Source organism: Netta rufina, assembly GCF_964035555.1.
Source record: "Netta rufina genome assembly, chromosome: 6".
NCBI classification, from domain to species: Eukaryota; Metazoa; Chordata; class Aves; order Anseriformes; family Anatidae; genus Netta; species Netta rufina.
The window spans coordinates 31,385,134-31,411,406 of NC_140129.1; the positions used below are offsets into that span (position 1 = coordinate 31,385,134).

General features: G+C 34.5%; 1 protein-coding gene across 3 annotated transcripts in view; it reads left to right on the top strand.

The window, feature by feature from the left end:
• DPP10 (dipeptidyl peptidase like 10) overlaps positions 1-26,273 on the top strand; it is a gene marked incomplete at both ends in the record, with an annotated part of 475,742 nt that overhangs the window by 382,913 nt on the left and 66,556 nt on the right. The gene's annotated exons all lie outside the window — the stretch shown is intronic.

The following is a 26,273-nucleotide window of genomic DNA, read 5'->3' on the forward strand; positions in this document are numbered from 1 at the left end:
ACTTTCTTAATTTTAATTCCTTCAATTTTAAATAAAGAATATTTTTCAGTCCAGTTGGCCACTATACATTACTGAAAACTGCCCGTGTTCTTTCAGCCACTGGCAACATCTTCAATGCCTCCTTGCCAGGATTTCTAACTGGAAAGCTATCAACTTAAGAGGAAGCACTATCCACTGCCAAATGGCATGTACTTTCTCTGGGCAGACTATTTTTGTGATATAGTTCTCGGCTGACTGTCACATCACTCAGATCACAGTTGCCTGCACAGCCACCTGTAGTATATGTACAGTGTTTTTTTTTTTTTACTTTATTTTTTATTTTTCCTTTATCTAATATTGTGTTGTACAATAGTTTAAATACAAAATGTTTCTGAATATTCATCATAGAATCATAGAATTATTAAGGTTGGAAAAGACCTTCAAGATCATCCAACCATCCCCTTACCATCAATATTACCCAAGAAAACTATGTCCCTAAATACCACATAAAGCCTTTCCTTAAACACCTCTAGGGATGGTAACTCCACCACCTCCCTGAACAACCCATTCCAATGCCTAACCACTCTTTCTCAGAAGAAATTTCTCCTAATTTCCAACCTGAGGAATACAAGACCTAGCAAAGGCCAATTGTCAATTGCAAATGCCAAAATATAGTTACTACACTGAGAAAGAAATGTGAAATAAACCTACTTTTCCAACAGAATGAGTTTACTGTGTAACTCGGTGTAATCAGTATCAGGCTTTGTGCATTGTAAAAGTAGTTCTCTGAAAAGCGGTGTTTGACACAACTGTTATAGTGTACTGTTTCAAATACTAAGATAAAATTTTCCTGAATAACTAAAAATACTTTTAAGTACTTTAGTTTTCCTTGGAGGTTTTTATCAAAGAAACCTTCAAACTTATTACTTGGGACTAGCATCTCTCATAATTATGTGTATAGATGTGGTCTGATGGGCCCGTGTCTCACACCCAGCTCAGTCTTATGATTTTTATTTTTATATTTTTGGCTTGGTTTTGTGCCTTTACTTGTTGTTTTTTTTTTTTTTTTTTTTTTTTTAATTATTATTATTTTTTATTTTTTTTTTAATTATTATTATTATTTTTTTTTTCTTTCAGATACAAAAGATTAGTGGGATCCAATTTCCAACACTAAAAGTTTTGAGAGGCATAGAAGAGAGCTTGCTTTAATTTTCAGTAATATTATTCAGCTTCTTAGACAGATACTTGTAAATGAATGCTAGTTTTCCACAGAGTATGTCAGGAAATAACCAAATTTGGTAGAGCACTAGCACTGCTTGACATTCTGATAAATGAAACTGCACTTATGATGATACTTTGAATGTGCAACTTAGGAAATTTGTACTTTCCTATATACCTATGTTATATCTAACCCATGTATCTAACCTACAATATTTTGCTGTGAAAATTAAAATAGAAGAATTGTAAGCCTTATATTTTATCTGAAATGTATGCCAAGACTCCTGTTGCATAACAATAGCCCTACAATGCTGCATGTAAAAGGGAAGAAGCTGCTGAACTTTTCAGTAGGTGATTGAATGCATATGATGTCAGATAGATCATGTCACGTTAGTGTAGTGTACTCTATGTTTAGGATACAGCTTTTTTTATTATTATTACTCATGCATAAATTGCCTCTGAATACAATTCAAAAACCTAATCTTAGAGTTAGCAGCGAATATTTCAAAACAAGTGAATTAGTATCTTCCAGGGAAATAAATATAATTTATTATAGAAGCACCTACTATTGCTAGTATAATTATGAGATTTTTTTTGAAAAACTTCTTTCATAATAAGGTTTAGCGTTGCTTGCAGCTTGGCCCGCAAAGTTTGAGCTTGAGATCTCTCCTGCATGTAGAGCACTGTGAAGGCAAGTTTGTCTCTTCTCCCGTGAGAAGTCACACACAAGTTGTGAGATTTCCAGAGATGCTGGCTTTTCTTTGTAATTCAACTTTCTGTCATCTTGGTGTGGAACAATCCTGCCTAAGATGCATTTAAGAGAGATCTTTTGTTGCTGACAGCATGACTCGCTCAAATCCGGGTCATGCCCTCTCCTGCAGGGGTGGCCTTGGCAGAGCAGAGGGCAGACACAGTCTTCCCTCAAGGGGTTCAGTCATGCTACCTGAAGCTTTTGGGGACCTCTAGAAGTTGTTTGAGTGAGAATGACCTAAACCAGAGTCTGCTTGCTACAGGGGGTGCCTGCGGCCCATTAGCTCTACTTCATGTTTCTACTTCCAGTGAGCAACTGTTTTTCTGTTAAGGTCTTACTCATCTGCATGTTTGCAATGTAAGAGACCACTGCCCTTTACCTGCTTTCCCTGCAACCTCTAGCAGAAAGTGACTCATACATACGGAGCTTTCTCGCCCGAATTTGCATCATGCTTGTGTTAGGGCTAATTCTCAGATGTTTATGTCTAAAAGAAGCTTAATTTTGACAGTAGCATTGGCAGCTGTGTGGAACAATACAGAAAGAAGGCCCTAGAAAATACTGGCTATGCAATATAAATCTGCTTCATGAATGAGCAAAATGTATAAATAATTTTCCATGAAAACTATTTTGGTTTCTTGCCTTCCTGACAACTTCCTAGCAAGTTGCTAGTTACTGCTGTGTTAGTTTAAAAAAAAAAAAAAATGCAAACTGTTACTGCATCTTCTGACACCAAAAAAATAAAAGTGAATAAATAAATCAAATAACAACAACAGCACCCTTGGTCTAATTACATTTCCCACAACAGTAGTGCATATATAATTAAAGGGTAGTAGTTCAAACTGTAAATTACAAAAATAAATTCAATTCAAATTTCAAAGTTAATTATTATCCCAATAGACATATATAAGCTTATGAGAAAATTTAAACAATTTTATATAACCTAATAAAGTGAATACAAATTAACCACACTGGGTTTTTGCTTCAGAATGGTGAGTTTTTCTATTATTTCGTTGGAGATCTTCACTTTGTAGTCTGTAATGACCTTGTGGTTCCTAAGAAACTGTTCTGAAACTAATAAAATGAAAACTAGAGGGAAAATGAGGTTAAATAAATGAGATGGAAAAGCAGACCTCCTCAGAGTGAGATTACTGGAAGTATTGACAGAGTCAGTCTGACTGTCTAAATATCTCACAATTTCTTGTAATGTGAGCAAAATGAAAAGCAGGGAAATAATAATTAGAAATATATATATAAAAACAAACAAAAAACATTGATCCTTGCTTCTTTAATCTGCAAGCAGGCTACCAATTTATGGTGAGCCAAAAGTGTTTCTCTATATAAAAATAGGTAGAGATGAGAAGTGTTATTGATTTTAGGATTTGTAAAATAAGAGAAAAATACTCAGGGAATTCAGAATAATCAACTAATCCAAACATTATTTTCCTCTGCTTTAAAATTGCTAATCCAACTTTGATTGCTGTGGTTTGATCATTTTGGAGGGTCTCGACTAAATGCGAAAATTGTATAGGTATATATGAGGTAGCCTTCATCTTTAATAGAGTGTTTCTGTGGTCTTACAAGCATGGAGATTTGTGCCTCTTATCTGTTACAAAATCCTGCTTGGTGTGAAAAGTCTGGGGATTTCTAATACAAAGTGGAAATTTTTCATCCCTGCCCGCACTGCAATATCCTGAATTTAATTTTCTCACAATTTCTACATTTCCAAATATTTCCAAGTGTGGGATCATCTTAATGATAAGACAAAAAATTAAAGACATCAGGACACTTCCTATGTTTTCTTGTAAAACCCACAGTGTGGGTGGTGACTAAAGGAAAAAAAAAAAAAAAAAAAAAAAAAGACAACTGGAATAAAGAAAACAAGGAATGAACCTAAACGTGTGAGAAATTGAGATAAGTTTTAATGGCAATGTTAACGTGAGTGAATAAGGCAATAAAGAAGGGTGCTTTTGATATCTCTTCTCATGGCAATTTCAAGATGACCATAACTAAATTTTTATTTGAGTTTAATTTTAGGCATGATGCACATCCCACTCAGTCCCTCCACATCTGGATGAGAGTTGTGTGGTGTTGCAGGGGTGCAGGTGGGCTGTGGGTCCCATCCACAAGGCTTCACCTACAAAACCTGGAGCAAGAGATTGATGGAAAGAAGCAGAATAAGAACAAATACAATTTTCTGTCTCAACTGATAATGGCGTTTGAGTGTTACCAAATGAGTGCTTAAAAATGGACATAATTTAGATTTTAAAAGTTCTACTCACTCCTCACAGTTCACAGCATGTATTTAAATATTAGTAAAGCCAAAGGCTAATCAGATCATGAAGAAAGGATTTTCTTCAGAGGATATTTAGAGAGGATTTTTCTAAAAAGACAAGTCACTGTATATGCTTTATTTTATTGATTCCATAAACTAGATAGGACTCAGTGTTGTAACTCTGGATGTGGAAAGAAGATTGGCTAGCTCCTGATAATGACAGTGACTCAATGGTTTTCTGAAAGAGATGTTCAAAACCACACAGAAATTATAGGCGTGAGGTGTTAATCACTGAGTAATGTCTGTCATTAGCACAAGTTTGGCAAGAGTTCAATATATATTATAATGGTCACTTTTGGTCTTAAGAGTAGAAAAGTATAATACTATCCTTGGTGTTCATATCTGGTAGAGGAACTCTAATTGCTGAGCTTTATTTAGTCCTTGAAAGTATCAGAAGTGGGATACCTTTTTGAATGTCTGCAGAAGAGCTTGTTTTCTAACTCCTTTGTAGTATGTCCAGTGATCACAAATAATCAGTTTGTACAGTTCATCTTTACTTCTAATCCTTAAATTACAGTCACACTAACTGAAATCACTGAAGGTGGCTTTCATGAATAGAGGAGGGCATGGTTCTGAAAATGGGATTGTAATTTAAAAAGAAAGCACTTGGGAGAAAAAAACATACTCTAAATGGCTAGTGTCTATTCCCTATTCTGTATACTTTGAGCAGTATATTTATTCTCTGATAATGCCAGTTAAGTGAGCAGAATTGCTACACATTTTGCCTAGGTAAACTATGGCTGTCTAATCCCTGCAAATGTTCAAGGTCAGGTTAGATGGGGCTATTGGGCAACCTGATCTAGTGGGAGGTGTCCCTGCCCATGGCAGGAGCTTGGAACTAGGTGTTTTTTAGGGTTGCTTCCAAACCTTTTTCTATGATAATTAAGATACTATTAAATATGAATAAAGCTGCCATAACCTGAACTTTCAATGGATTAAATGAGACAGAAAATGTCGGCTGAAAATGGAACATTAAAACTTCTAGGACTAATACTTCACTGCTCAACAGCTTGTGCTCTTTTTTTTTTTTTTTTTTTTTTTTTAATTTATTTTTCAGTCATAGATTAAATAAAGACTAACACCTATAGAGTAGTATTTTAGACTCATTTTCCATAAATTAGAGAGTTTATAGAAATCCAGTCTTAATTTACAATGTAATCAGAATATTTTATGAATATATCTTTAATTTCTACATGCTTCTACAGTCTTCAGATTTATTTAAATGATGAACCAATGCCAGAATCTCATGCTGTCTGTCACAGTAACCACAGACCAGTTTAAGAGGAATATAAAGCAAGCATTTAAAAAGTGAAATACAGAATTAAAAATAAACAAACAAAACAGCAATGATTTTTTAAAAATGTTTTGAATACAGGAAACTTTTTTTTTGAATACTAAATAAGTGATTTCAAAATTTTTGTTTTCTTTCCATGCTCTGGCAGAATATAAGAATAAAACCGAATCATCCAAGACTTCTGTCATGCAAATGAGCATAAAGAGTTTATAGCACTGTTGAAGATGAGAAAACTCTACTGATGTTTTAAAATAGTATTTCCCAGCATTTTCCAGCAGGTTAGCTTGGATCACTGAAATCATTACCATGAACTTGTTGGTATCAGCAATTATGTATGCATCTGACTAAACTTTGGAACAATGACAAAAAAACATGTTTGAGCAGGTCATAGAAGATACGGGAGGCAGATAGTTCTCAAAACAAACTTAACCAGTTTCCATTTTAATCCCTGGTGTGCCATTGGAAAGACTTGCATGGGAAGCTACGTACAGTTGTTTGCATACAGGAGTATATCTGGTGTGTACTTAGTCTATGTATTTGTGTATGTATACCTGATACTTTCTGTGTTACATATACACTGCTTTTCACCATTTCTTCTTCAGGGGATAGTCAGACCATACTTGAGCCTAGATTCTTAGTAAAGCTGTGTATTTCTCTTCTAGGAATGCATTATTTTAAGATACTTCGGTTCACAACAAAGGCAAACAACCATCTTAGGCACAGTTATTCCAGAAATACTTTATAATGCTGAATGATGTTTGCATTTTTCTTGCATATTCCTTTCATCTTGTACAAAATGGGGTGTATCCTCTATTACTGTGAGAAATCTATGGCAATTCCACATCTTTCTCTTTGATTTCCTGAGATCATAAGGATATGTAGAGACTTTTTTTTATGTGATGGTTGGTTTAATGAATGTGGTGTTATCAAAGATGAATCTTCAATTTCTCTGTAACTAGTAATGTTACATCTTATAAGATGGAATTTTAAATACATATACACACACATCAGCTTTCTCATTTTTCTTTCTTTTATATAACTGTTTATAACTTAATTTTCAAATATGCCTGAAATCAAATGGAAGCTTGTATAAAGAAATAAAAATATTTCAGTAAAAGTAATCTAGCCATTCTGTAGCAGACTTTTTCCAGTGAAGGACTGCAGAATGAACATGCGATGATGTGAGTGTGCACATACATGTATTTCACGTATTTGGGGATCCCTCCTCTCTCCACGTTGTATTTTGAATTAGTATTTATAAGTGCAGTTCTTGCTTCCTCAGCGGAAAAATGAGTTTCTTACACCAGCCAAGGCAAGTCTGGAACATTAATTAATTAATTAATTAATTTATTTATTTATTTTTGTTAGGCTCTGAGCCTAACAAAAGTACTTTCGTTACTTTTTTTTAAGTTTGAAGGGTCTTCCAATTTAAAATCAGATGCAAATTGTTTCTTGTCAGAGTATAAAATTAAAAAAAAAAAATCAACTATGGGCAAATCCATAGACCTTTTCTTGTTCTTAGAGTGTTTTCTCCACTTCTTGCTCAGCTCTTTGTATAAAACTTCATGCTCCAAGTGGATTTAATTCTGTAATGTTATCAACTTCATTGCATAACAGTTGGGGATGTTTCTCTAAATGTCAGGTATTATCAGAGCATGGCACATTTAGAAGAACTCAGACTATATAACCCCAAGGTTATATGTATTTAAATCTGACTTCATTACATTTTATACAAGACAGAATATCTCTATTTGAAAAGGCCTGTGATTTTTTTTTTTCTCCCATTAGTTTGCCATACTTTAAAGTCAGTAGAAAAGGAGCTGCATAAAGCATTGACATACCAATGTTATATGTGTTTATTTAACTGTGAGATATAATTTTGTGTTCTCTGTAATTCCAAAAAACAAAAACAAAAAAAACCTCTACAACAAGCTAATTTATTCTCTGGAAAGGGCTGACAAAAGGAGATATTATTTATTAATATGAAGCCTTTTCATTTAGTATTGCAAGTTGCCTGGCTTGAAAGCAAATTTGCACAGAAAAATATCCCTATGAGTCCAGTTTAGAATCACTTGCTTCTTTCAAATGTCCCCCAGGTGACATACAAAGCTCTCCTGAGGCAGACTTTGAAACAAGGGAGAGTTAAATTCAAAAAGGGCTGCAGGGAGGTGTACCTCAACAGCATCCCTGGTGCCCACTCCTCACTTGCATGAGTTGCAGTCTCCAGCTGAGGATCCTGCTGTATGCTCCTGCTGCCCCTGGTTGTGAACCACAGCAAGCGCCCCTGAAATCCTTGTCCCGGTGGGTCCAAGAGCTCTGGTCGTAGTGGGGACAAGTTTCTGGCATAGCCTATCTGCAGGTCCTTGCAGGCAGGGAGAGAGTTCTTCTGCCTGGATGGGGGTGCTTGTGGCAGCGGGCAGGGAGAGTGCTGTGAGCTGCCTTTTTCAGTAGCATTTCAAAGGATAGCGTTGACTGCTAGAGCATGGGGTGTGAGTGTGCAGTGAATATAAGAGGATGTTCAATAGACAACAACAATGAGTTCAGATTTGGGGATATCAAATGTCTTTTGTGTGATAGTAAAGCAATTTAGCACCTGTTTCAAAACTATGATTTTTTATTTTTTTATATATATATATATTTTTTTTCCCCTGGGTGTGAAGAAGTTTAATGTAAAAAGGACACCTCTAGGAGTAGTCAATAACTGAGTTTCTTCCAGTGATTCTTTTTCCCCTAGACTTGCAACATTAGGTTACAACCTAAATTTTACTTGCAATCCACTTTACATGCCTGAGTTCTGTTTTACACCTGGCTCTTAAATGCAACTGAAAAATCCAGACAGTATTCAAATAGAATTCTATCTAAAAAAATCTGACCACGTGATAGAGCTAAATATTTAATTTCCGTCTGAATCTTGATGCACGGGTGATTAGCTATAATGATAGTGACATTCAACAGTTTGCTTAATTATTTTGATAATAGAACAGGGAGTAAACTGATATAAATTTGAAGATTGTGCCAAACTAGTTTACTGGGAGACTGGAGAACAGGGTTAGCATTCAAAGCTATATAAACAAATTGGAGAAATGTTTAGAATATGCAGGATATTATTCAGTAGCTACAAAGGCAAGCTGTTACACTTAGGTGGGAATATGTCTAGTAAACAAGTGCAGAATAGGTAATGTATTAGACAAAAAATATTTTTATTATAGAAAAAATATGGGGATTAAAGCAGGTCACAGACTGGACATATAAATAATGTTTCCTACTCTTTAGGAAAAAAAATCACATTTCAGTGTTTAAGCATGTGTATTCTGTTAGACGTGAAATCTTGAAAATATCTTTTGAGCTTATGGCCTGAAAGAATTGAGTTTCCTTAGCTTCAACAGGTGAAGTCTGGGACTGTAGGTCTTCAAATATGTAAAAGGTTCTTACAAATAGTAAGGTGATAAACTTCTCTCTTAAAAAAAAAAAAAAAAAAAAAAAAAAAAAAGCTCTTTTTTTTTACCTAGTTAAACTGGTATCTCCTGAATAAGATTCCCTTTTCTTCTTTGATTGTAAGACCTGCTTAAATTGCATTAAACAGGATCAGAATGTTGATCAGCTCTTCCTTATTAGCAGATGAAGTTGTAGCAGTCCAGCTTCTTTATTACACTGAGCAATTCCAGCAATAGCATTTTAGAGAAACGTATATTAAGCCAAATCTGACACAGCACATAGAAAAAACACATTCTGATTGGGAAAATTATGTAAACAAGAGAAGTGAAAAAATAGCCAAAAGAAACTAACTTAAAAGATCATAAAGTACTACTTGCCTTCATAAACAGAAAACTGAATTTAAAACTAACATCTTGTAACTATTGACAGTTTTTAAATTTATTGGTGTCTGTCCTACTGAAAAGTAATATGATATGCTATATTGGCACTATATTTGTATTTGTGAGTTATGATAAATTGCTTTAATTGGCTGCAACTCTTTTATTACTAGCAAATGTTCAGTTGAAGCACATGAAAAGTACTCTCGAGTATGTCAAATTTGCAGGTATTTTAATTTTTTATTTTTTTTTTCAAGCAAAAGGGGCTGCTTTTGTCTGTTTGCATACATCAATTTAGTGATGAGAAATAATTGTGTACTAAATTAATTAGACAAAAAATAATCTACCAGTGTTAGAAAAATGATTATAACTTGTAACTTACCACTAAAATGCTGTGGATGGAGCACTCTATGCTTATACCACTTTATTTCTTGAAATGTATTTGTGGAATATAATGCAGCACTTGGCTGCATGATAAAAATCTTTTAGAAGATGTAAAAGTAAATGTGTCACTATTAGTTTGTAATAAAATGGTTAGTCTTACTAGATTTAGCCTTGCTGTACAACACATTACAAAGCCTTTATCTCATCTTTGTAGTTCAGAGTTACAATCATTTTACAATCAGGTAATTGCTTGAGAAGCACTGTGGTCAGATTAGCTGCGGTGGCCACAATGGAAAGACTAGAGAATTTTTGTGTTGCATTTTATAGCTAATGGTGGACTAATAAAGGTTCATTCATGTAGGATAAGGAGCTATGCAAGAAATGCAAATGGAAATTTAAAAGGGTTGGCTTGGAAATACTGGAAAATGCCGGTCTTCCAAGATTTAAAACAAACAAACAAACAAAAACCAACCAACCAACCAACCAAACAAACAAAAAAAACAGTAACGGGCTCCTGGATGTGAGTCCTGTTAGATCAGCTCTACTTATTAATACAGGTGTAAAGAAAGCAGTCTTCTGTAGGAAGCCCCATCATTTAATAACTGGAATGGATGATGAGAGTTAAAATTTCTTCTATCAAAGCATATCATTAGCAGGCCGACCAACTTTGCCAGTTTGTAAATTTGGTTTAGATACTGAGAGAAGTGTCTTCTAACAGAAAGAACTAATTTAGTTATATATGTCTTTAGGTATCAGGTACCACTGATCTAATTCATACCAAAAATAATAAATAAATGAAAGAGAAAAACACAGAAGACATATTGAATACAAAAGAAAGTTCTCATTAGTTATAAATTCCTAACTCACAAATGAATATGTAATTAATCATGTAGCTTACACCTGTATATGAACCAGTAGTAGCCTGTATTATTACACTGATAGTGTTGTGCTTGCGGGGTGCACTGATCTTGATGATTACCATTCTTAATATTAAAAGAGAGAAGAAGGAGTGATCAACTTTATAATGAGTATTAATTAGGGTCACATTTAATCTCATTCCCACAGCATTAGCATGTAAACCCTATATCTCTATGCTCACTTAATTTTCTCTGGAATGGGAGTGGTGTGTAGTCAGGTCACTCCATGGATCCTTATGAAACACTTACTTATTTAATTACAAGCTGATTTCCACATGTGAAATAGATCCTCAAAATACCTCTTTACATTTGTGAGGGTAGCTGGCCTCTGTACCTCTGAAGACCATGGGATTTTATTGAACTAATTCAGAGAAGATCCAAACTTGAACTGAGGGTTTGGAACAGTTACACTCCTTGGTCTCAGGTTACAGAACCAGACTGAGAATAAATCTGTGCCCTACGAGAGGGTGCATTTTTTGTGAATGCTGTCCCTTCTCCTTATTGTGTAGAAAGCTTTGCTGCTTGCAGCAATCTGACAGTGTTCTGGTCTTTGGGAAAAGCCTGGACCATATAAGTTTCTATATTTATTTATTTATTTATTTTTTATATCAGATTCCATATTGAATATATGGATTTCATAAGTAAAATATAACTAAAGAGACTTAGGCAAGCCATTCAAACTGCTGCACAATTATGAGTAATGGCAATTCTGTAATGACCTTGCTTAATAGACAAGAAATTTTTGTAGTGTAAGGTTTCTGAGAATCTTTCAGGTAACCTAATGGTTAAGATCCAGATCAAACAGAAATTAATGGTTATTCAACCTCTTGAGTGTCCCATTGCCTATTTCTTCTGACAAGTAAACCACTTAAAAAAAAAAAAAAAAAAAAAAAAGACAAAGTGGAATATTTAAAATGAGGATGTAGATGTTCATAATGGACATAGGTCAACAGAGCCCACAGATATAGAAAGCAGTGCAGCAACTGAGAATCTGGCTAGTAAATTATAATAAAATAGCAACCAGTTACTTAAAAATCTAAGAAACTTAATTTTATTAAAGTATCTTTTTTTTTTTTTTTTTAAAAAAAGAACATAAATGTGAATTTTACTGAGTTGTTCCTTATATTGAAGGTGCTTAAACGTTTTTATAACTACCACTACTGAAATTTAAAAAAGCATTGCTCTGTTTTTACTCATTATATTCATAATCACTTTAGGTTTAATCATTGAATTGTGCCCATAGAATTATAAGGAAGATGAATTAAATGTCAAATAAGTGGCTATATTGTGGAATTTGCTCCACTTGAGTATGTGAGAGAAATATAAACATCAGGTATTTGATATAAAATCACTTGGATTATTTCATGTTTTAATTATGATGGCTTTAGCACATATGGAAAGGGTAAAGTTTCAGTACAGTTTCCAGTGACTGAAGTGAGTGCCTAAAAATGCAGATAACCACCATGATCTTTGGGAAGCACAGTAGAGGTAAGTGTCTCATTTGTTTATTAACATGTCATTGACTTGATCTAACACTTAAATGCATCCATCATTGGAAAGCTTAGAAGTCTATTCCCCGTACATGTTTTTTGCAGGAACATAAACAGATAAGTCAAAAATGGCCCTGAGAGGACCATGATATTATTGTTGTCCCTGCAAGAGAGCTCCAACATGCAATAATCTGTTGAAATTATAACCCATCCTCATGGGTGCTGACTACTTTGTTAACCTCCATGAACAAATAAATCTTTAAAGTTTCATTGTGCAAATAACCCATAGTCCCCAGTTGTCACTTTATATAATGAGTGAACCACTGTGAACCTATCTTACTATCTTAATAGTACACATTTAAATTTATTGGTTACTTGTTTATGTATACATTTTAATGGACTAGTTACAGAAGTTAATTAAAAGAATTTAATCAGAGAGATAAATTTCCTTTATAGATATGTTCACACCATAGGTGAAATTAGTTAAAAGGATAGGCAGCAATTTATTTTTGTATTTCTTTTTTAATCAATAGCTAGATTTGAAAGGCATAAAATGAGGATAGTCTTCCTTAATAGGAGATTTCTTCTTTCAAGAATCATTTCCTTTCAATTTCTCTTTGTCAGGTGATATGCCAAAATATGAATCTAGATTACTAGGTTAAGAATTTGATCTGAAACATTTATGTTGGGTTTCACAAACTATTTGATTTCAGTTTTCACAGAGTGGCTATTGAGCTTGTTAGCCCTTGCTATAGCAAAACCCAGACTCTTTATTTATTCCTTGAACTATCATAGAATATCTTGAGTTGAAAGGGACCAACAAGGATCATCAAGTCCAACTCCTGGCTAAAACAAGTCTTAAGCAACTTATGAGAGAAATTTTAATTTTCATTCATCTGATATCCCTAATTCATTCAACATCACTCTCCACATGGCTTCTGTTTATGATTCATTTACGGTCTATGACAAGGTCTGTTTTTAATAATAAATAAATAAAGTTTTGGTCAGTAGACCAAAAGCTCACAGAAGAAGAAGTATTCCTTTGGAGTTCACATTCAGAATCCCATTCAACTCAGTATATACAATGATAAATACCTTTGAAATGAAGCAAGCTTAAAAGAAAAGCTGTAAAAAGAATGTCCCACCTAATAAGTCATAGAAAGACCTTGCTTGCTTATCGAACTTATTTATTTTTTTAATTATCTGCAGTGACTAGATTTTTCACAAAGATTTGGGGATCAGAATGGAAGGTCAGAAATGTGCAAGTGACTTGTCAGAAGGTTTTGCAAATTGACTCATAGCCCACGCAGTAGTGTTAAAAGATCAACTCTGAGTCCTTCACTTGGTGTAGCAAAGCTGGATCATGGAAACATTTAACCTACATACAAGAAAATACGTAGTGGTATCTTAGCTGATGACTGATACACCATTGACTGAAGACTTGAGCACCCTTTCTACAGCTTTTACACAGAGGTGATTAGAAAAATATTTTTAGTGAAGCCACTTTGCACTCGAGATAGCAACCTGAGATTGCATCTCATAGTAGAAGGTGTCCTATACCAGCTGTAGACTGGTATTGTTCACTGTCATGGGGAAGGTCAAGCCTAGCAACCACCATGAAGTTAGTCAGTTCATGAGCATAATTCATGACCTTGTAAATCTTGTTGGTGTAGATTATCAGAACAGGGCTTTAATGAAATACTTGCAAATGATGTCTCTTGTTGGAAATAGGGAAACTAGTTAGTTAACAGATGGGGAATTCTATAAATACCACAAACAAAACTGTGAAATGTTGAAAGTCAAGGGAGGAAAGGTCTATCAGCACAACAAAATTAATTCTCAAGGGAGCTATATTAACACAAGCAATACCATCTGTGTTATTAGTTGTGCTGATATGTCTTTGACCTGTGTTTTTCATATATTCTGTACCAGCCAATATAGATGAATTAAATACAGATATTTTTTCTATTTTATTGAATTCCTTCTTGAAGTTGAATTTGCCTTTTCCTGCTTTGACAAGGCAGTAAGTGAAGATGATGAATAGTGTTGTTGCTAATGCCCTTTTAAACGTTTTAGGAAAAGCAGTGTCAAATAGGAAGCAAACCGTACTGTATTTTATCAGCTCTGTTAACACAAGAGCATCCAGAACTGTTACATGGAGGCAGTGGAAGGAAGATGTGTGGTGGTAATGAAGAAATTTTCCTTCAGAGATACAGGTGGGAACAGCCTTGTCAGTAGTCATTGCTGTGTACACCATTAACAGTGATCTTGTGTAAGTGTGCTAAAAAAAAAAAAAAAAAAAAGTTGTTTTTCCATTACTTAACAGCAAATATCTAATGCAATTTAACAAGTAGTCTGTTATATCCTGTGGTTGTACAATCAGAACAGAAAATAATTCTCTGAGAAATATTTAACATCAAGAACAAATGAAGAAGTTAATTATTTTAAAAATAGGATAAAAGACATGGTAAAAACATTATATAAAGGATGAAAATAGATTTAAAAAAAAAAAAAAAAAAAAAAAAAAAGTACCAGTCACTTCCCCAGAGAACAACAATAAAAGAATTTAGAGAAATAAGGCAGTTAAGTACCTAGCTAGCTCTTTTATCATTGGAATCTGGAATTTGCTACTTCTTCACTGAAAGAGGGGCAGGTAACCTTAATGGAAAGCTTGGAAAGCTTTTTTTTACCTTTTTTACCTCCAGGAATAAATATATATTTACTTAGCCTAAAGGAAAAGGGTCAGCCTGACCCAGGTCATTGCTTAAAAAAAAACCACTGAGGCAGAGCTGCCTTTCATTAGAAACAGTATTGCAAGAACATAATTTAAGCCACCATTTCTAGCTTTTAAAAAACAGTTACATATTTCTGTAATTGAAAACTTTGTCCTAGAGCAAATGCCCAAAATAATAAAGGTCTGTGTGTTTTTCAGACACCTCAACCATCCCATCTTGTGATTCTCTTATTGTAGTGCATTGTATGGCAGGGATATCTCCTGTCTACGTTATGCATGAGGAACCCATCGTCGTTCTCAGAAGAGGCTTTGGCTGCATTCCTGGCTGCTTGATCAAAGAAAAATTGGCTGACTGTCTCTTCTCTGACTAGGCCAACAGGTCAGTCAGAAACGCAGATAAATCTGCTGGCATTTGCATTTCTCAACAGTGTTGAAAAGAGGAGTGATGAATAAGTGAATTCCTGCAAAACGAGAGTTAGCAGTTACTTTGTTACAGATGGAATGAAAGATCTTTTAACATACGTACACAGACAGAGTTGAAATACCTTGAAGTAGATTGCAAAGACTAGACCTTTATGTAACTGTCCCAGAGAAATGTTTTAAGCACATCTTTGCAAAGTTGTCTTTGTTGCACATTACGCTTTAAACCAAGCTCCAGTCTTATGCTCTGCAGAACATGGGTAGTGTGACAGACCTACCAGATCAAATGGCTGGGTCCACTTTTTAGAGAAATATTAAGATGCACCCCTTTATTATCCAATTTTTGTGCTCTTTTAAAGTAAGGACAGGTCTTTTCAGGTATTTAAGCATGAAAGGTTGTTAGCCTGGGGTCTCAGGCAATAAATTAATGTTTCAGTGAAGGCAGTCAACTATCTGCACAAATTTAACCTTTTTAATTCTATTTATTGTCTGCAAATATAGCACCAGATTAGATGTTTCCCAGAGAGCTGAATTTGGTGTGAGGTATTCATCACTTTGTTATAGCTTCTTTGAGATCACTGTGAAGTAGTCCCTTGTACTAAATGAATAGCTCTCTTATCATGACCTTTTAATCACTTCATCATGAAGAGGTCTTTTATTTGCTGCAAGAGTCTACTTCATGTGGCCATTTTATGATATTACAGTTCTTTTGACAGGGGTAACAGCAGAGACTAATGTAGAAATATGGTACAATAAGAGAAAATTAGTGAGGGTAGGCCTAGTATACTACAAGAAGCATCATGGCTTGTTAATAGGAAGTGCTGGAGTGGATAACTGACTGTGAGTTCAATTGTTGGAAACTGCATGGAAAGGTGGTATTTTGCTCAGTTTTGCAACGAGGTAGTGGAACAGAAGGTGAACAATATAAGCCAGCTAGCAGGACGAACAGCACCAGAGAAATCATAGAGAAAAAGGAGATGAATAGTGCATGACCAAAATGGAAGTTTAAAAGTAAAAATAAAATTTAGCCTTAATGAATTTTATGGAATTTGTTCCTATGGACAGGATTTTCTTTTCATGCTGTCTGAACATAGTTTGTTGAAGATACTGGAGTTCACAGTCCAGTGCAAAGTGATGTATGGAGAGAAATCTGGCTTCCAGTCTTTAAATCATTTGAAGAGTTTAAGCAGGGTTTCTAGAGGATGGTTTGGAGTGATGAGCTCCCAGCCATGTTGGCTGGCTGATTCATAAAGATGTGTTGGTAGTACAGGAACATTTAACCTTGTGAGTTTCAAATATAATTGGTACACCTGTTCAGCTCAACCCGTTGGGATGTTAAGGCAGTTAAATACTCAAAAGTCAAAGCAGACCAACAGCCATTTTCTCACAGAAGCACTATAATACGGAATTGCATGCTATGAGGGAAAACAACAACAACAACAACAAAAAAAGCATACAGCAAAAATCCCTGGAGATCCTTAACACTTAGAGATATGATTAAAGGTGTCCTTGTATCACTCCGGGGGACTCCTAGAGAAAGCAACAAATTATCACCTGGGAAAAACACGCTGCATTCCTGCCATTCCATATGGTGCATCCATGCTAAGCAATTAGTGATTGTGCCAAAAAAAGTATCAAAAGACAGGAAGTTCATGCATTCAAGTACTGCCTTTTTCACTCCTATCTTTTATCTTCAAAAGAGGAAGGCTCTACAAGTCAATCAGCTCTTCACAAATTTCCTTCATCAGTCCCAAGAGGCTGTGTTTCCAGCCACCATGCCCACATGCTGCAGATCTGCTGACTGCTTTCCCTCCCTGCTGCCTGTTCATTCTCTCTTGATCTGATTGTCTTCATTTTCATTCTTTTAAGGGACTGAATTCTGCTTTGTTCTATACTGTTTGTTCTTCTTCTTTTTATTTATTTATTTATTCCCCCATTCTGGTATATTTAGCCCTATATTTTTGCTTTCTTTTTTTTTTTTTTTTTCCATCTTCTTCCTTGCTGGTTTACCCATCTGCTTCCCCCATCTTTGTTTTCCTTTCCATTCTCCCTTTGCATTTTGTCAGGCTCACAGGCCATTTATCTCATTGCTTATCCCTTCTTGAGCTCCATTGGGTCTTTTCATCTCCCTGTGTTATTTGTAAGCAAACAGCAGAGGAGCATTTGCTATCAGTTGTCTTACTGCTGCCAGAGCAAGTCAGATGGTCCGGAGAATAAAAAAATAAACTGAGACTGTAGTCTTTTCTTCAAAATTCCTTGATTTCTTCAAAATCAAGGCATTGTATTCCTAGATTTTGTTTTTTATCTTCATTGTTTTGGGGCATCTTCAGCTCAGTTTTGTGCTCAGAAACTTGATATTGTTTTGTATGGAATAAGACTAGAAAATATTTTTCATCTTTCTTACTCATTTCTTTGTACATATTTCACTTGAATCAGCTAATGCACATTTTTGTAAATATCGCCACATGTACAACTGCATGTCTCCAAAACAAGGTGTTATTTTTTTCTGCCTCTTCCCATTTTTCTCTTTTGCAATCTGCTTGAATAAATACAATATGTGAGGAACATATCTCAGAAAAGCTGAGAATAAAAAAACAAATCTTGGCTCAATTCTTTCTTCAACAGTACCTGAAAGAGCAAACTAAATTTAACCGTCACAGACACTCTAAGGAGGCTTGATGCAGTTCTGCCTTCAAGAATCAGTGATATAAAACATATTTCGGTCTCAATTAACAGTTTTCAATATGTGTGGAGTTACGCGATATAAATTTCTTATAACAGATGCCTCTTGTATGGGACTCAGTTTGTGCTATAAGGACCCTGTGAAGAGATCAGACTGAAGTATTGGGCAGTAATAAAGTGTTTATATATGCATTTTTCTAAGACAGAATCGAGCTGTTCAGCTCAGTTGACCAGAAGCAAGCACTTTCATCAGTCTCATATTTCTGTGCAGATAAATTTCTGGTTGTATTTTCAGAATTAATATATTTGTTTCCCCTTATGCTAGTTTGGATCAAAATATACATTCACATTGTGAATCTGCCTGTAAAGAAATTTAGAAAAAGACAAGTTTCTATAAATAATGAAATATTGGTATAGTCATATTTTTAGTCATACTGAATTTGAGTATGAGCATGCATGAGAATGACGTGTGAGTACCCGTGTATCAATACAAAAATGCTCATTTTATGCTTGAGGCTTACCAGCTTCACCATCGTGTAACTGTGATTTCAGTGATGTTACACGTTTTTTAATACTGAAGGTAAATAAGCCAGAAAAAAAAATCATATAAATTTTTGTTGTAAGTCATCTCATACAAGACTCAAGAAACATATTTTACATGGTAGTGTAACTAACAGAATTTCAAAAGGCAGTGATATATGAGGCTTTCAGAAGTAGTAATGCAGAACAATTTATTGAATAATTCGGTCATCTGAAATTATTATGTATTCAAAAATGATTCAGTTGCATATCCAAATATAGGGTGGTCTATCACAGCCCTTGATGTATCAGAAGAAAAAGAAGTTTCTGCAGTTATTCTCAACTGCACTTTGTATCACGTTATTGTTTGTTAGATGATCTGAGTTTAATTGATTGTGAATTAATTAACATTCTGCAGTGAATGTCTTCTTCTTGAGATAATTAATCTTATTGAAAAGTTATATGTGGAATGGTTGAAGCTTTAGCAAATTTTTTAGAGGTGCCTTTTTGTTTAGGCTTCGTTGACAGTCTTTTTTTCTTACAGACAAATTACATGTCTGGAAATGTCTTGCTTTTATATTTATTTTTGTTTGGCAGCAAATAGTTGTTATGGCTGGTAATATTTCATACTGAAAAGTATTAATGCTAACCATAAATTATTACCAATGATATGTCATGGTTCTTATCAATCAGGACAAGTAAATGATGTTGATTGAAACAAATAAATATGATGCTTTGCAAAGTAATAACCTTGTCATTTAACTCTAGTGCTACAAATGCATCAAGCTAGCTTAGATTAACACTTTGCAATTAGATACAGAGCTTTCAGAAACAAGAACGTAAAAAGTTATGCGAAAAATATGTAGAGATTTAGACATCAATACTGGCAAAACTTACTTCTCGTTTTTCATTTCCAAAATTGAGTAGGAAAAATAGGATTCAAAGATGTGCAGAGATTCTTTGTCCTGGTATTATAGACTCTGTTTAGTTGTTTCCCAGTGCTTTCTATGAAACCCATTGAAGAACCCATTGGGAATCTCTATTTCTTTGTCAAACTACATGTGTTTGAAATATTAAAGTCTCGTAAACTGTTTTTCAGATGAAAGAGATTGGGCATACATAACAGTACTTTCTAGCTGGATGAACTATGAAGCGATAACTGCAGATCTTTAGTATCAATACAAAGTCTGAGGTTTCACTGTAATTGTTGCCATACCTGAAAATCTACAAATTTTGTTAACCGGTATTATTTTCATAAATATACAGTCATTCTGTTAGTGATCTAGTGTTTTATTTGAGCTCTTCATTTGTGATGTAAGAGGTAATCCATATTGGTTTCATGTGTCTGTAGTTCTGAAATTGATGCTGCAGAGCTCTTTCTTCACTTGTTATGCACTTGAACAGCCAATTACATGAAAACCGAACTTGGCCATGCTGAATTTCAATGTTTAAGCTGTTTTATTAGCAGCTCCTGTGTTGGAGAACACAAGGAGTCAGACTGAACAAGCAAATGGAGAACATTTACACTGAATAATAATGCAGTTTTCAAGGAAGGTGGATTTCACTTAATAATATTATTGATAACATTACTGCATTATTTAACACATAAATTGCGAAATGGTTGGAGGACTCATCCAGTGGCTGTACTTTGCTCTTAGTACTGATTTAGATATCAGTAGTCATACAGCTACTGATTTCAGCTTGTTAATTGCACCACAGGTTTCACTAACAGGGAAGTTACACATCTTTTAATACAAAATGAAGAAAAGAATGTATTATTTTTATTATTTTGTGAAACTTCTTTCTCAGCACATTAGATACTGATTCCATTCTCTTTGCACTGTGGTCCTAGCAAAGTCATGTCTTAAAGCTCATAAAAAGGAAATGAAGAATAAGAATTTGTTATGTGAATTTTTAGTCAGCTTGTTTTAGTTTCATTTATTTATATATTTTCTGGAGTGCAAAAAGTTGCTGTTTTGAATCCTGATGGCATAAAGCAAAGACTTACACCTTTCTTCTGTAAATCATTTGCTTTCAAGACACTACCACAAGGGATGAAATCTGACCACAAATAATCTGGTGTTTTCCAAATGTGCAGCAAATAAAAATGTTTATGTTTAATTACCTGCTCAAAGTCTTTTCTCATTTTCATTGCTGGAAATCTGAATTACACCAGTGTACACATAGCAAAACTGTGAGTGAAATACCACTAACTAGAAGAGAAATAATATAGGTAATAATTTGCATAATATATTTAGATAATATATATAAGCTGTGATTTTTGTATAGAGAGTGGATTTGAATATACAGTAACTTGTCTTTTTATAAATATGTAATAGTTATTCATTTTGGCTGGCTCATACCATACTAGCTGAAAATTAAGTAGCAAAGGCACATCTAATATCATGCAACAGAATATGTTGTAGGGACATCCAACCACATTTTGGTCTTAATTTGTATGCTTTTGCACTGTTTGTAGTTGCTAATTTCAGTCTGAAATTCTTCATTTGGATCACTGCAGGCTCATGCTTGAGAAGCCATGCCAAAGCCCCATACCACGAGCCCAACTAGTTAAGCATTGCACTTCATTGCATTCACATTTGACTGGGGTTAAATCATGTGGAGTTTAGATGGGTTGTATGTGTCTGTGGTATAGATTTGCCCCAAATCATCAACGTAGCCTCAATCTGTCACTGCCATGTCACTTGCTTTTGGTGCATCTGTTGCACAAGCATAGTGCTATAGTGCATTAATTTCAGTAATCCCTTCAAAATGGTTCTCTAACCATACTATGAGGAGTCTATATTCCATTGTGTTCTCCTCATATTCTCTCCACTTTGCTTCTAATACTTTCTTATTTGTAGTTCATTGCATATTCTGCAGGCTCCATTTTTCTAAAAAGACACATTCATCCCGAAGGCAAAAAAAAAGAAACAATGTATGTTTGCATCTGTTTTTTAAAATTGATTTTTTGAGTCTTTAGTGAAGGTCTCTAGTAGGTTTTTCAGAATCAACAGTGAATGAGGTTCCATGTGTAGTTTTGTGGGAGTATTTCCTTGCATGAATGATGAATGAATGATTGGTTAACTTTTATCTTAGCCTTGTAATTGCTTTACCATGGAAAAGCCTTTTGGTTTGGTTTTGAGCATAAGTAGATTTTTTCAGTAATTCTTCAAATGCATAATTCAATTGCAGAAAAGAGGATGAAGGCTAAATCCTATTCATGTTGGTATTCTTCAAGCTGTACAACAGCCAATAGTTCTGCGTCTGACACCTACCATGGCATTTTGAAAACAATGCGTAATTGTTTCACTGATGTGTTAACTACAATGTTAAAAACAGAGAAAGGCCATGGATGAATGAATAAATGAAGATTCTTGCAAGATATATTCTGGTTTATTTCACTGTTTCGGTGTGTCCTCTCCTACATCTATGTTTTCTTGGTTCTTAGGTGTTTCATGCTATATACTATAAAAAAGGTTATTAATTAAGCACCACTTACAGGATTTATTTGTTTATTTTTTTCTCCTGGGTTGAGGAATCTTTGTGTCTCAGTAACACTGTTTTTATAAATGCAATGGCTTTAATGGGTAAGTGAGACAAGATTTGTGGGAAGAGGTATTATCTTTTATTAGACCAACTGATATAACTGGAAAAAATAGAAAAGCTTTGAGGCACACAAAGCTCTTTCAGATTGCATTCTCTTAGCTTTGAACTGCCTAATAACTGCCTGCTGTGAAAGAGAAGGAATAAAAGCATTTTCTTGTTCTTTCTCTTTTTTTTTTTTTTTTTTTTTAATGAATAATACTGTTTGGGAATCATGGAACATACCTTGGAACAGTTAAAATTATTTGCAACTAAGACTGATCTTTCTAATTCTGATTCATTCTTTAATTGTTAAAATAACAATAAAAGCAATTTTCATTCAGGCTAGTAATGTCTTAAAATACTAGATTTTTTTTAGCGGTGATTGGAAGTGTAAATGAACCCATAAAAGATCTGATATCTCACTGATGAATCATAAAGATCTGTATGGTTTGAAACCTTATGTGAGAAACTGCCTTTCTTTTCACAAGTCAATGTATGTGTTTTGAGATGGGAGGGATAGGTGTAACGGCATATTCTATGTTTTTAGTTATTTGATGATACTCATTATTTATTTATGTATTTTAAATTTTAATAGGAAAGATATCACTTCCAAATAGTCTCCTTGCTATTCACTACATATAATACAAATAAATGTATATCTACTGTTGCATATGAGAAATAGATCCCATTTGGCTGATAAACTTTGGGATAACTGAAAGTATACTGCAGATTCTAAAATTTATATTTGATATACTGTTATTTTTCATTGTTCTTCCTCAGACTGAGTGCTATTATGCCCTGTGAAAAGTCTTATGTGAATCTAAAAGGAGAATTTGGAGAAAAAGAGGGTAGAGCAGCAATGAGAAACACAGAAACTAGTTCAGAGTATGGGTGTCTATGTGGGTAAAAACAAAAATAGAGAATAATCTATCTATCACTACCTTGCCAAAAAGCCATGTGAGCAAGGAGGCATTATTATTGCTCTAAATAAACCAATTATATGCTTTCACATGCTATTTCTAATATAGGAAATGGATATAGGATTCATCAAGGTGTTTGGCATTTTGTGATTATAGTGCTGCATAGTTCTAATGTCATGAGCTCTCCTTCATTTCCCAGGAGTTGAAGACTCTCATCATCCTGTGGAAATACTGCTGGTGAGGTTTTCCTTGCAGATTTTCATCACAAACTCTATTCTATGTGGGATATTTTCCAAGTTACCCAATGACAATGAATTGATTATTTCCTGGAGTATATTACAGAAGTGTACTTGACTATGTGTGTATTGCACATTGTTTTGCTGCATCTTGCTGGACTATGCATTAAGTTCTAAGACAATACTTTGTTTTTAGCGGCCTTAGAATTACAGAGTCATTCCTTGAAAGATAGAAAATATAGGACACAGAACTCAGAACAGTATGTCATCTAAAAGTTCAGATTATAAGTGTTTTTTGTTGTTTTTGTTTGTTGGTTGGTTTGTTTTTACAGTTGACTGTTAGCTGAATAACAGATTATTATTTCAATACATTTTGACTAGAAGAATTTGTCTTGAAGATACTTTTTTTTGCAGCTTTTTTTTTTTTTTTTTTTTAGTGTTGAACTGATCGATCACATTAAAGCCTATATTCAGTTTACACATTGATGAAAGACTAAATTTAAAAAATATATGATACGCAACAGTTATTTCCAACTACATTTTGGGGCGAAAGAAAAATAACTTTTGTTGAGGGGGAGGTATGCTGTCAATCTTATCTAAAAAGCCATTTTCACCATTCTTAGATGAATTTTGTGTGGAATATTTTCCAGCTTGCCACAGTAGAAACAGGCAAATTATTTTCTTGTCAGAAAGGCCTGCACCCTAGCAAGATACATGTAGGTAAAGATCCTCACAGTGTCCCACCTTACCGTGTAAAGTTACATTATTAAATCTTAACCGGCTTTTTCTTTTCTTCATGTTCCTCCACTGGTATGTCAGTGCAGAAATTACTGTAATGCATTTAATATTTTAAAAGTCTTTGGTTTCCTACATTGCTCTACATCCTAGAGACCTTAATTCCTTTCTCTCTAACTAGAAGATGACCTAAGTGTCATTTATTTATTTATTTATTTATTTATTTATTTTTGGACAGCTGGAGTGGTCCACTGCCCATATTCAAAACATTAGCCTTCATCTAGTCTTTTGATACCACCCTAGTGAGAAGGCATAGAGTACAAGACATGTTTGAAAACATTTCAGAATAGAAATTATAACACTTCAGATTTGAATGCTGGAGAAGATGCAAACCCTTCGTTGTAAATATGCAGTGTGAGGGAGCAGTGCAGCCCGAGCTTTACCTTTCTGAGCTCCATCATAAATTGTAAATAATTTTTTTTCTTTCTGATTAGTACACATGCCCCATCCTACTGTCCCCTCCTCCCCCCCCCCCCCCCCAAAAAAAAAAAAAAAAAAAAAAAGAAAGAAAATCCTCAGAGACTATGCATATCTCTTCCAAAGAGGATTTAAAGAGGATTTGGCTGGTGGCACCAGGGAAGCTTTGATCCTGGTATTTTGAGCCTCACTGGTATGTGAGGGTCACTATATTTACTGTCAGGCTTGGCACACTCAACTGGGCTCCTCCTGTGTGGTGCCAGATGTACATTAGGGATCAGGAGACGTGGTCCCAGCAATTGATGGCAGCTCTATGGAACCTGGCTTTACTGAAATAGTGGAGATCCTAAAAGTGGTATATAAGCATGACATAAACCTTTAGACAAAACTGTTAGAACCTCCTAGAAATGTAGTGTTTATGATAGAATTGAAAAAGAGATTTTCTATACCCTCTGTCTCTCTTTTTTTTTTTTTTTTTTTAATGATTGTGTTTCAGTATGTGTTTGTTGCAAGGATGAGTAAGGAAACTTCCTACTTGTAGCTTATTCATAGTGTTTGTATTATAAAACAAAGTTAACATGAGTAATTTGAGAAAAACCTCAGCATCCCTTCTGAAAGTGACTTCATTGTAAAGTTTGTCTCCTCAGATTGCATTCTTTCAAAGGTATCGATACTTTTAATAGAAGTTATTAATATTTCTACAGAAATATTTAGAAAGAAATTTTATTTGAGGATAAAAGGAAAGTTTTATGTTAAATCCGAAGTGTTCCTCTTGTTGTTGAGTTTTCTCTTAAAGCTCTCAAAATGACTTACTAGTTTAGCTTTTCTTATTGTTGTTGAAATTACTCTATCTAGGAATTTACTTTGAAAATATTTCTACTAAAAACACTTTTTAGCCTTCCAAGCTTTTTGTCATGTACTTTTGCCTTTTCCTGGAAGGGTGAAAGACCAATTACTCTTTGCTGTAACTGGCTGCATGAGGCTGTCCCCTTTAACATCTGGGGTCAGGTGCCCCCCTGGGTAGCCTCTGGCAGTATATGCCCTGTGCTGGCACCAGTATGACATAGCTGTTTATGTCCCTTTGATCTGCCACCTCTAGCAACGTAAGATTTATAACAGCAAGAGCTTTGAAGCCAATGGTTTGTCTCCTTGTCTTATCAGTAGTATTTAAATAACTCTGTCTTAGTAATTATTATTTTATTACCAGGTTTATTTTTTCCTCAAGCCCTACGGAAATTTAAACATTATGGCATGTAAACAAGCAGTCTACTATACATATAAGTAAATATATAAGTATATACAGAAACAAATGTGATAGTGGATATGTTTCTGGTAGCTACTAAGAGAAAATAAGCATCAATCAAAGTTCTCAGAATCCTTTTCACAGTGTCCTTCTGTTTTCTACAGTAGTCATACATTCCAATTTGGCTCTATTTTTGTCACACTTAGAAGTTCTTGGAAGAAGTTGATACCTTGTGTGATCAAAATATTTATCATAAGCTGTAATAATAACTAAAAAATCTACTTTGGGGTATAATTATTAATAAATGTTTCTTCTCATTGAAGAAATGCTGTTGATGTTAATCATCATAGACTTGGAAAAGGGAACAGATTCTTGTCTAAACCAGAAATTTTATAGAAAGGTCAGTTAACAAAAAACACATAAAGCACAGTTCCAAATCTTACAGGCCTTTGTGGACTTCTTGTAACGTCAGCCAGCAAAATTCTGTATGTTGACAGGGAACTAATAATGGAAATGAAATTGCTGGAGGGATCTTTCAGATG